General features: G+C 40.5%; 1 long non-coding RNA gene across 2 annotated transcripts; it reads right to left on the bottom strand.

Annotated features, from left to right (window-relative positions):
• Positions 1-4,341, bottom strand: LOC138973474 (uncharacterized). Of its 2 annotated transcripts, none has more exons than XR_011458031.1 (4): positions 4,183-4,341; positions 2,799-3,042; positions 1,566-1,766; positions 1-39 (listed from the first exon to the last, which is right to left on the bottom strand). It is a non-coding gene; the product is annotated as an uncharacterized lncRNA (long non-coding RNA). The 2 variants fall into 2 exon arrangements; XR_011458032.1 differs by lacking the exon at positions 4,183-4,341 and adding an exon at positions 3,938-4,045.
• Positions 4,342-8,494: the final 4,153 nt, after the last annotated feature.

Below are 8,494 nucleotides of genomic sequence, written 5' to 3'. Positions count from 1 at the left end.
CACCAGAGCCAACAAGTGTTGCAGGAGTTGTTTCTGCCCCTGAGGATAAAAGCACTTCTGATAAAAAATGATCAACACAATTGTTGTCGTTAGTTGCTTATTTGTAAACTTATTTGTGACCCTCCACCACGAAATGAGTCGCATGTCACCTCGCACGGTTCTGCGCTAGGCTTAATATAAGTCCGGGGAGTGTCTGGTAAAAGTGTGAGGGTCACCTTAGTCACAGGCTTATAACTCAAACAGTTTTCGCTCTTTTCGAAAACGGGTTTCACCACTGGATAGAGCACAAAAAACTCTTTAGGAAAATGTAAAAACATGAACATCATGCAAAGGTGACATGCGACTCATTTCGTGGTAGAGGGTCACATTTGGTTTTCGTTTGCTTGTTTGTTTTCTTAATTGTTTGTTCGTTTGTTGGTTTTCTTTCTGGCTGTCGGTTGTTCTTGTTTCTTCCTTTCTTTTGTTCTTTCTTTCCTTCTTTTTATATTTAGTCAAGTTTTGACTAAATATTTTAACATCGAGGGGGAATCGAAACGAGGGTCGTGGTGTATGTGCGTGCGTGTGTGCGTGCGTGCGTGTGTGTGTGTGTGTGTGTAGAGCGATTCAGACTAAACTACTGGACCGATCTTTATGAAATTTGACATGAGAGTTCCTGGGTATGAAATCCCCGAACGTTTTTTTCATTTTTTTGATAAATGTCTTTCATGACGTCATATCCGGCTTTTCGTGAAAGTTGAGGCGGCACTGTCACGCCCTCATTTTTCAACCAAATTGGTTCAAATTTTGGTCAAGTAATCTTCGACGAAGCCCGGGGTTCGGTATTGCATTTCAGCTTGGTGGCTTAAAAATTAATTAATGACTTTGGTCATTAAAAATCTGAAAATTGTAAAAAAAAATAAAAATTTATAAAACGATCCAAATTTACGTTTATCTTATTTTCCATCATTTGCTGATTCCAAAAACATATAAATATGTTATATTCGGATTAAAAACAAGCTCTGAAAATTAAATATATAAAAATTATTATCAAAATTAAATTGTCCAAATCAATTTAAAAACACTTTCATCTTATTTCTTGTCGGTTCTTGATTCCAAAAACATATAGATATGATATGTTTGGATTAAAAACACGCTCAGAAAGTTAAAACAAAGAGAGGTACAGAAAAGCGTGCTATCCTTCTTAGCGCAACTACTACCCCGCTCTTCTTGTCAATTTCACTGCCTTTGCCATAAGCGGTGGCCTGACGATGCTACGAGTAAAATGGCATTGCGTTCAGTTTCATTCTGTGAGTTCGACAGCTACTTGACTAAATATTGTATTTTCGCCTTACGCGACTTGTTTCTTTCTTTCCTTCTTTTTCCATTTAATTTATTCCCATCTTCCTTTTTATTCTGTCTGTCTTTTGTTTTAAATCTTTCTTTCTAGCTTTCTTTCCTTCTTTTCTTTTTTCTTTCTTTCTTTTCCCTTTAATCTATTCCCATCAATAGTGACATCATTTGTTGTGTCTTTTTCCATTCAAAATCTACTGAAAATATATATACGTACGTAAGATAGTGCAAATTACCTATCACAAGGAGACTACACAATTGCTTTTTCCTGTTGTCTGGCGGAATGAGTTGACATGCATAGCGTCCTGCAACGTCTATCGTGACACTGGGAATGAAGACTGTCAAATTGTCGTGCAGCTTTTCATCAAACTCGTACCCAGTTTCTACACTACATTTCACTTCGCTGCCTAGCCTGTGGCATCGAAGAACATCATGCCCTGAATTTAGAGACAAATAATTGCAAAGATGTATTACACATGAGGTACCACACAGTTACACACACACACACACATACACACACACACACACACACACACACACACACACACACACACACGCACACACGCACACACACACACACACACACACACACACACACACACACACACACTCACACACTTACGCACCTACGCACTTATATACACAGAGTGATAAACAGACAGACAGACGAACACACATACAGAGAGACACATTTATACTTAAAGAGACAGGCAGACATACACATCGAAAGTAAACTAAAATACAGGAGACTAGTGTATGACCCGTCCGTAAATGCAAGTAAATGACACAGTGTGTCGTGGTCGAAGCGATCGCATTACACTCTATGAGGGCGGCGCCTATCTCCTCTCCTTAGCTGCCTTCCCTTGTCCCGTCCCTGAATTTGATCAGGTACCCGTTTCATCTTTTTTTCATAACTCAAATCCTGATAGCAGTTCCGAGCGCTTCACAATTCAAATATATACATATAAACTTACAAAACACAAAATACCTACAAATCACTCAGGTACCCAATGAACTGTAGAGCACTAAAACATTGTCCCTAGTGGGAGTCGAACCGCGTACGCCTGCGTGAGATGCAAGCGCTCTAACCACCGTGCCATTGCGGATCGTAGCGCTGTGTTTATAGGCTGGCGATAAAAAAGTTGAAGCGCGCTTTATTACGATGGTAACTCAATAGCTTCAGTCGACATTTAGCGGATGGCTTTGCAACAGAAATGTGAATGGTCTTTGTAAAATAATTTGAGGCGAATCGAAACACCTGAGCCATAATCGCTTGGCCAGCGATTGGCTAGAAATAAGTACCCACAAGTATGCCATAGGTAAGGTATATGTTTATGCCAAATGCCAGGCACATCGGCTTATAAATACCGGAGTTATAAAGATCAAATGTGTGACGGACAGAGGCCTTGAAATACTACTTATAGATTCAGACAGAACAATTAAATGGCCATGAAAAGAGTTGTTCTTACCGCTATGGCTTCCTGGGGCATCAAAAGGATACCTCACAATTTCGAAATGATACCCGATCTTGTGGATATCAGGCCCAAAGTGACAAGTCACATTTCCCCGTTGTCCAATCGTAAAATTGCCAGCAATGCAGGTGAAATCATCATTTGCAGAGTTTGCAGAAACACCCACACAGTATTGTACAATGCACACCAAAAGCGCAAACCTCATACTGTTGGCTGCACTGAATCAAGTGTCTAGTTCATTCTGAAAACAGGAGTGCAACATTGTAAGATGATTGGTGCCTTGTTGTCAGACCAGATTTTTTTGGTCGGTCCGATTGGAGAATATTGTCTTCTGTTTATATAATCTTTATCGGCCGAGGTTATACTGCTCCCGAGGATCGACAAAAAATGCTGGTCTGGCAAGGAGCCACCAATCATCGTTTTTGTGATCATTTTGGTAATTCAAAAAAGTACGCACAATCACCGACAGGGAGGCAATGTTGTGAACGTCACTTCTTGGATTTGTCACATAAGAACATTGATTTTTTTTTGAACATTCATTTTTGCTACTCAGCTTGTTATGAAATGAAACTGATGACAATAACATATGTACGATTAGCTGGATATGAACACAGCCTTTCGAAATAAACTGTACAAACAAAAAAGAAGATGGAAAATACCCCAAAACACCAACACAGAGTAGACAGTAGAACAGAAATTGGAAAGCAAAACATAAATGTGAATTATTTTGACCAATTATTTTGGTGTTTGCTATTACAGTATTAGCTACGAAAGATGCTACTCTTGAACCATAGTATTGGAGGTATATAACATAGCTTGATTTTGGCTCCAAAAAAAATAGCTGCAGTAAAAGTACAAACGATTCATTCTTGATTTTTGCTAAATCATACATTCATAAGTTAGATAAAAGAATAGCTATAGAGAAGTGTTGTTTTTTTTAAACCACCAACAACAGATAGACTATCTGATAACGTTCAAAACTTCAGATTCAAAAACAAGAAAAACTAATTACATGCATGCATTCACGCATAAGTTTATAACTATAGATAAAATAAAAATAACAAACCAGACAAATAGAAACACAAACACAAGCACCCAACAGACAAACGAACAGACCAAAGAAGCGGGGGTAATACCACAAAGTTCAGATTGGTATTCCGTCACTACCATGCTCAGCCCATATACGTGTGCACCGTAAGTGTCACTTTCTTATTCTCACTGAAGGCAAGCCGAGCCAATAAGCACAGAAAGGAGAAGACATGCCATACACACCACAAAGGTCATGCAACTGAATTCAAGGACTCGGTGATATCGTATTAGAAAACACAATACTCGAGTACACATATTTGAACATAGGTTAATTATGTAGCACAATACATACCTGTCCTAGTGCTCGACGCAATGTTGCACAGATTGTAGGTGTGTGATTCGCCCTTGACTGCCAGGTTTATGTGTCTATGTTTGGTTTTTTTCAACGCACATTGCATATTTTTACTGACAAGAGAACCTTCCTTATTGCCGAGTTATTCTTAAGGTCCGATTACTCAGCAGGAGCAGTGTGGAAAGATCTATTCATCGGGAATTCCCAGTGTGATTCTTTCTTTATTTATTTGGTGTTTAACGTCGTTTTCAACCACGAAGGTTATATCGCGACGACCCAGTGTGATTGAATACGCACTGAGAACAGGCGTATGAGTGTGAAATTGCGGCTATCTCTGTGCGCTGAGCTCAGCTAAGATCAAGTCATTCAGCAAAATCAAGAAACATAATTGCATCACACAACATGCATATCAGTAGTTACTCCCATATTCAGGGATATCAAAAACACGTATACATTTGATACGCCCGAATATACTTGGCCAGGCTGAACTGTGTGCTATGTGCGCATATAAGCAGTTGTATTTATGTGTGATTAAATACATGTGTGTACATGTATATGATTGGGGGGTTGATTAGCGTGGGGTTGAAGTCTAGACATACAAATCGGTGATGGCAGATTGATAACAAATCACACCTGACATGGATACTCGCGTGTTTCCTTTCCTCTCTTTCTTTTTTTTCCTCGTGTGATATGGACAAAATAATCGCCTCGTTTTGCTTTATAACAATTGTAGCTGTTTTTCTACAATCAAGTAATGGTGATACGAAGCTTTTACTGAAAAAAACCGAATGTTGCACACATTGAGTTTGTGGGATTTGGGAAACCCACACATTATGGCACTATTTTTGTGCAGATTTGTTATTTCTTTTTCAATCATTTGCGCTGCAATACGAAGCAGGCCTTGAATCATTGTTTATCATGTTATGAGCATCACACAAAGGTATTTTGTGTGCGTTTAGTGAACAACTATTCTGGTAAAACTCACAAACGAACACGGGTTTTTATTACAGAGAAAGATTGAAAGAGGGTTAGATTTTTTTTCAGAAACATATCCTATTGACATTTTCATACTAAGTGCTGAATTATTACGAGAAACTGATCATGCACAGAGTAAAGCACCAAGCAAGCGCCCACCCCCTACTTTTGGGCAAAATGTATGAACAAGGGTGGGCGATTTAAAGGTAGTTTACGGTAAGGTTGCCTACACAGCATGCACGCACATGTTTCAACGCTTTGATGTGCACCTTCTTTTAAAGTCTACTCACGATCAGCTAGGCTGTGTGCATATTGGGAATATCCGATTTCTCGTATACAGGTAAAAAACCAAAGTCAACAAGGCAACCTGCAAACATAGCCTTGACTCTGTTGACCCTTTTTTTTAGAATCGTGTCACACTACCTGAATCGCGTCATCAAAAGGCATATAGACATCACAGTAAGTGTTTGCCAACAACAGGCACATGGAAAAATAATGTCAGCACTGTGATCGAGTCGCTCTCGATTTCAAGAACAAGTCATAGCGTAAGATAAACACTCCCCAAAGGCCTGCTTGACAATAAACTGTGTAAACATATTGCACACGTTAAGCTAAACTTCGAAAAGAAAACAAATATCTTTCTTTCTTTCTTTCTTTATTTAGTGTTTAACGTCGTTTTCAACCATTCAAGGTTATATCGCGACGGGAAAACAAATATCGGCAATATGCGTTCATTTGTAGCCTAACTAGTTTTGTTGTTTTTGTTAAAAGTTTATGGGCCGTGTTGGGATACATAGACTCTCTTGCTGAAAGTGTCCACGTATTAGGCACTGGCTACGGATTGATCCCAAAGAGTGTATTCAACAATCTGCCTCCGCAAACTGTGACTAGGGAGATGGTGTTTTGAGCCTGAACGTGTGTTTCTGCATGCTTGGGTGATTCGTTCACTTTGACGTCTGTCTGTTAGTCTGTCTGTATTCTGTCTGTTCGTCTGTCTGTATTCTGCCTCTTTATCCTCTGTGTTAACTTTGTTTAACAAAATATGATTTTGTTTTTGCTGCAGTAGTTGCGTTATGGTCGTCGTTGCTGCCTTCACTTAACTAACAACTATATTCTTTCACAACAAAAACTAACATATTGTACAAACTAACGTTTGGGGATGACAGTCGCTTGTTCATTTCAATACTTGTTATTATCCCAGGTGCCAAGAGATTGGTTCCGTATAGACGAGCGCAGTGGCGTGGTGGTAAGACGTCGGCCTCCTAATCGGGAGGTCGTGAGTTCAAATCCCGGTCGCTGCCGCCTGGTGGGTTAAGAGTGGAGATTTTTCCGATCTCCCAGGTCAACTTATATATGTACAGACCTGTAAGTAACTTGACCCCCTTCGTGTGTACACGTAAGCACAAGACCAAGTGCGCACGGACAAGATCCTGTAATCCATGTCGGAGTTCGGTGGGTTATGAAAGGCAATGGCTATTTTGCCGGTACCGGCAACGTAGCCTGTAGGCTATGTTGCCGGTACCGGCAAAATAACGATATGTTACGGTAGAGGCTATTTTGCCGGTTGGACGCTGCTGAAGCTAGTAAAGTGAAACGTCTACTCTAGTCGGATTCTCCATCTCACAAAGGCAATACACAAGTAATCTTCAATATTTGTATTTCTGATGTGCAAACTTCAAATGCAATTACAACCTTGTCTTATACACGAATAAAAGCCATATTTCTCTCTCTCTCTCCTCTCTCCTCTCTCTCTCTCTCTCTCTCTCTCTCTCTCTCTCTCTCTCTCTCTCTCTCTCTCTCTCTCTCTCTCTCTTAAAACACCAAATACACTAATTTAACTAGCAAATATCCGATGATCTCTATGCAAGGAATTAAATACTGGTTATTGTCTCTCTATGATCATTGTCGCTGACTCTCTGTCTCTATGTGTGTGTCATGAATCACATGAAATAGATTGAATATACGGACGTTGAATATACAAGTCATCGTCACATCTTTCTCTCTATGATCATTGTCGCTGACTCTCTGTCTCTATGTGTGTGTCATGAATCACATGAAATAGATTGAATATACGGACGTTGAATATACAACAAGTCATCGTCACATCTTTCTCTCTATGATCATTGTCGCTGACTCTCTGTCTCCATGTGTGTGTCATGAATCACATGAAATAGATTGAATATACGGACGTTGAATATACAAGTCATCGTCACATCTCTCTCTCTCTATGATCATTGCCGCTGACTCTCTGTCTCTATGTGTGTGTGTGTGTGTGTGTGTGTGTGTGTGTGTGTGTGTGTGTGTGTGTGTGTGTGTGTGTGTGTGTGTGTGTGTGTGTGTGTGTGTGTGTGTCATTCATAGCAGTTCCTGCAGAACCAGAACTTGGTTTTTGGTCTTAAAGGCATATGTACGCGCTCCCGTGTTTACAAAGTGTAGTTTGCCCATAATCGATGTCAAACGCACCATAAGACCATGTAATGACGATATGTCGCCATGCGCGGACCATATACATGCATTACAGCTTGTTCTAGCCTCTGAAAAAGTGAGGATGTCAACAAAGACGCGGAGTTATTTCCCTTGCGTCAACGTTCCCTCTGTTGGCAAATCTATAAATAGGACGATCTAGATCAAAATAAAAATTCAAATATCTCAACATTCAAGGGGTCCTAGACCACAATATCTTGCAGGGAACTTAATTTAGCATGTCTCCAGCTGTTGGTAAAGCAATTAGCGTGTATAGTCATCGAGTACATATGGCTTTAAGCGTTTTCCAGCGCATTGCAGATGGAGGGATCTGAGACATGAATCACATGAAATAGATTGAGTACTCAACAAGTCATCGTCACATAGTGCACACACAGTACGGAGAGAAGACCGTACAGCCGAGTAGACGTGTTGGACGGCTGTCCAACCGTCCGTGTCGAAATGTCGCCGAACTTTCATGATGGATATGTTCACGTCCAGTACTGCTGTGGGTATAGTCACTGCTAAACGGATTCCTCTGAAGTTCGCCTTTCAGAACACGGATTGTGTCTGCCTCACCGACAAAGTAGCTCAGAATTTGTCTGTCTCGATCCACCGAGGACTTCTTTGAAAAGGGAACGGTTTGTCAACCTTGCATTTTTTCCGGCTAGGCAGTCCAATAGCATTTACTACTTTTCCTTTTGGTCTGCCTCTCTTCCGGGATTTTGGTGGTAACGTCACATTATCAAGAGACGTCGACGTAGGCCTTGGTGCGGATGAACCCTCCTCGTCAGACGTCGTAGGCCTTGGTGCGAATGAACCCTCCTCGTCAGACTGTGGTGTTGTTGTTGGTGGTAGTGGGTTTGGGGCGGCT

Source organism: Littorina saxatilis, linkage group LG8 (assembly GCF_037325665.1).
Source record: "Littorina saxatilis isolate snail1 linkage group LG8, US_GU_Lsax_2.0, whole genome shotgun sequence".
NCBI lineage: Eukaryota > Metazoa > Mollusca > Gastropoda > Littorinimorpha > Littorinidae > Littorina > Littorina saxatilis.
Note: the sequence above shows the minus strand (reverse complement) of the source record. Positions and strands in the feature narration are given on the sequence as shown.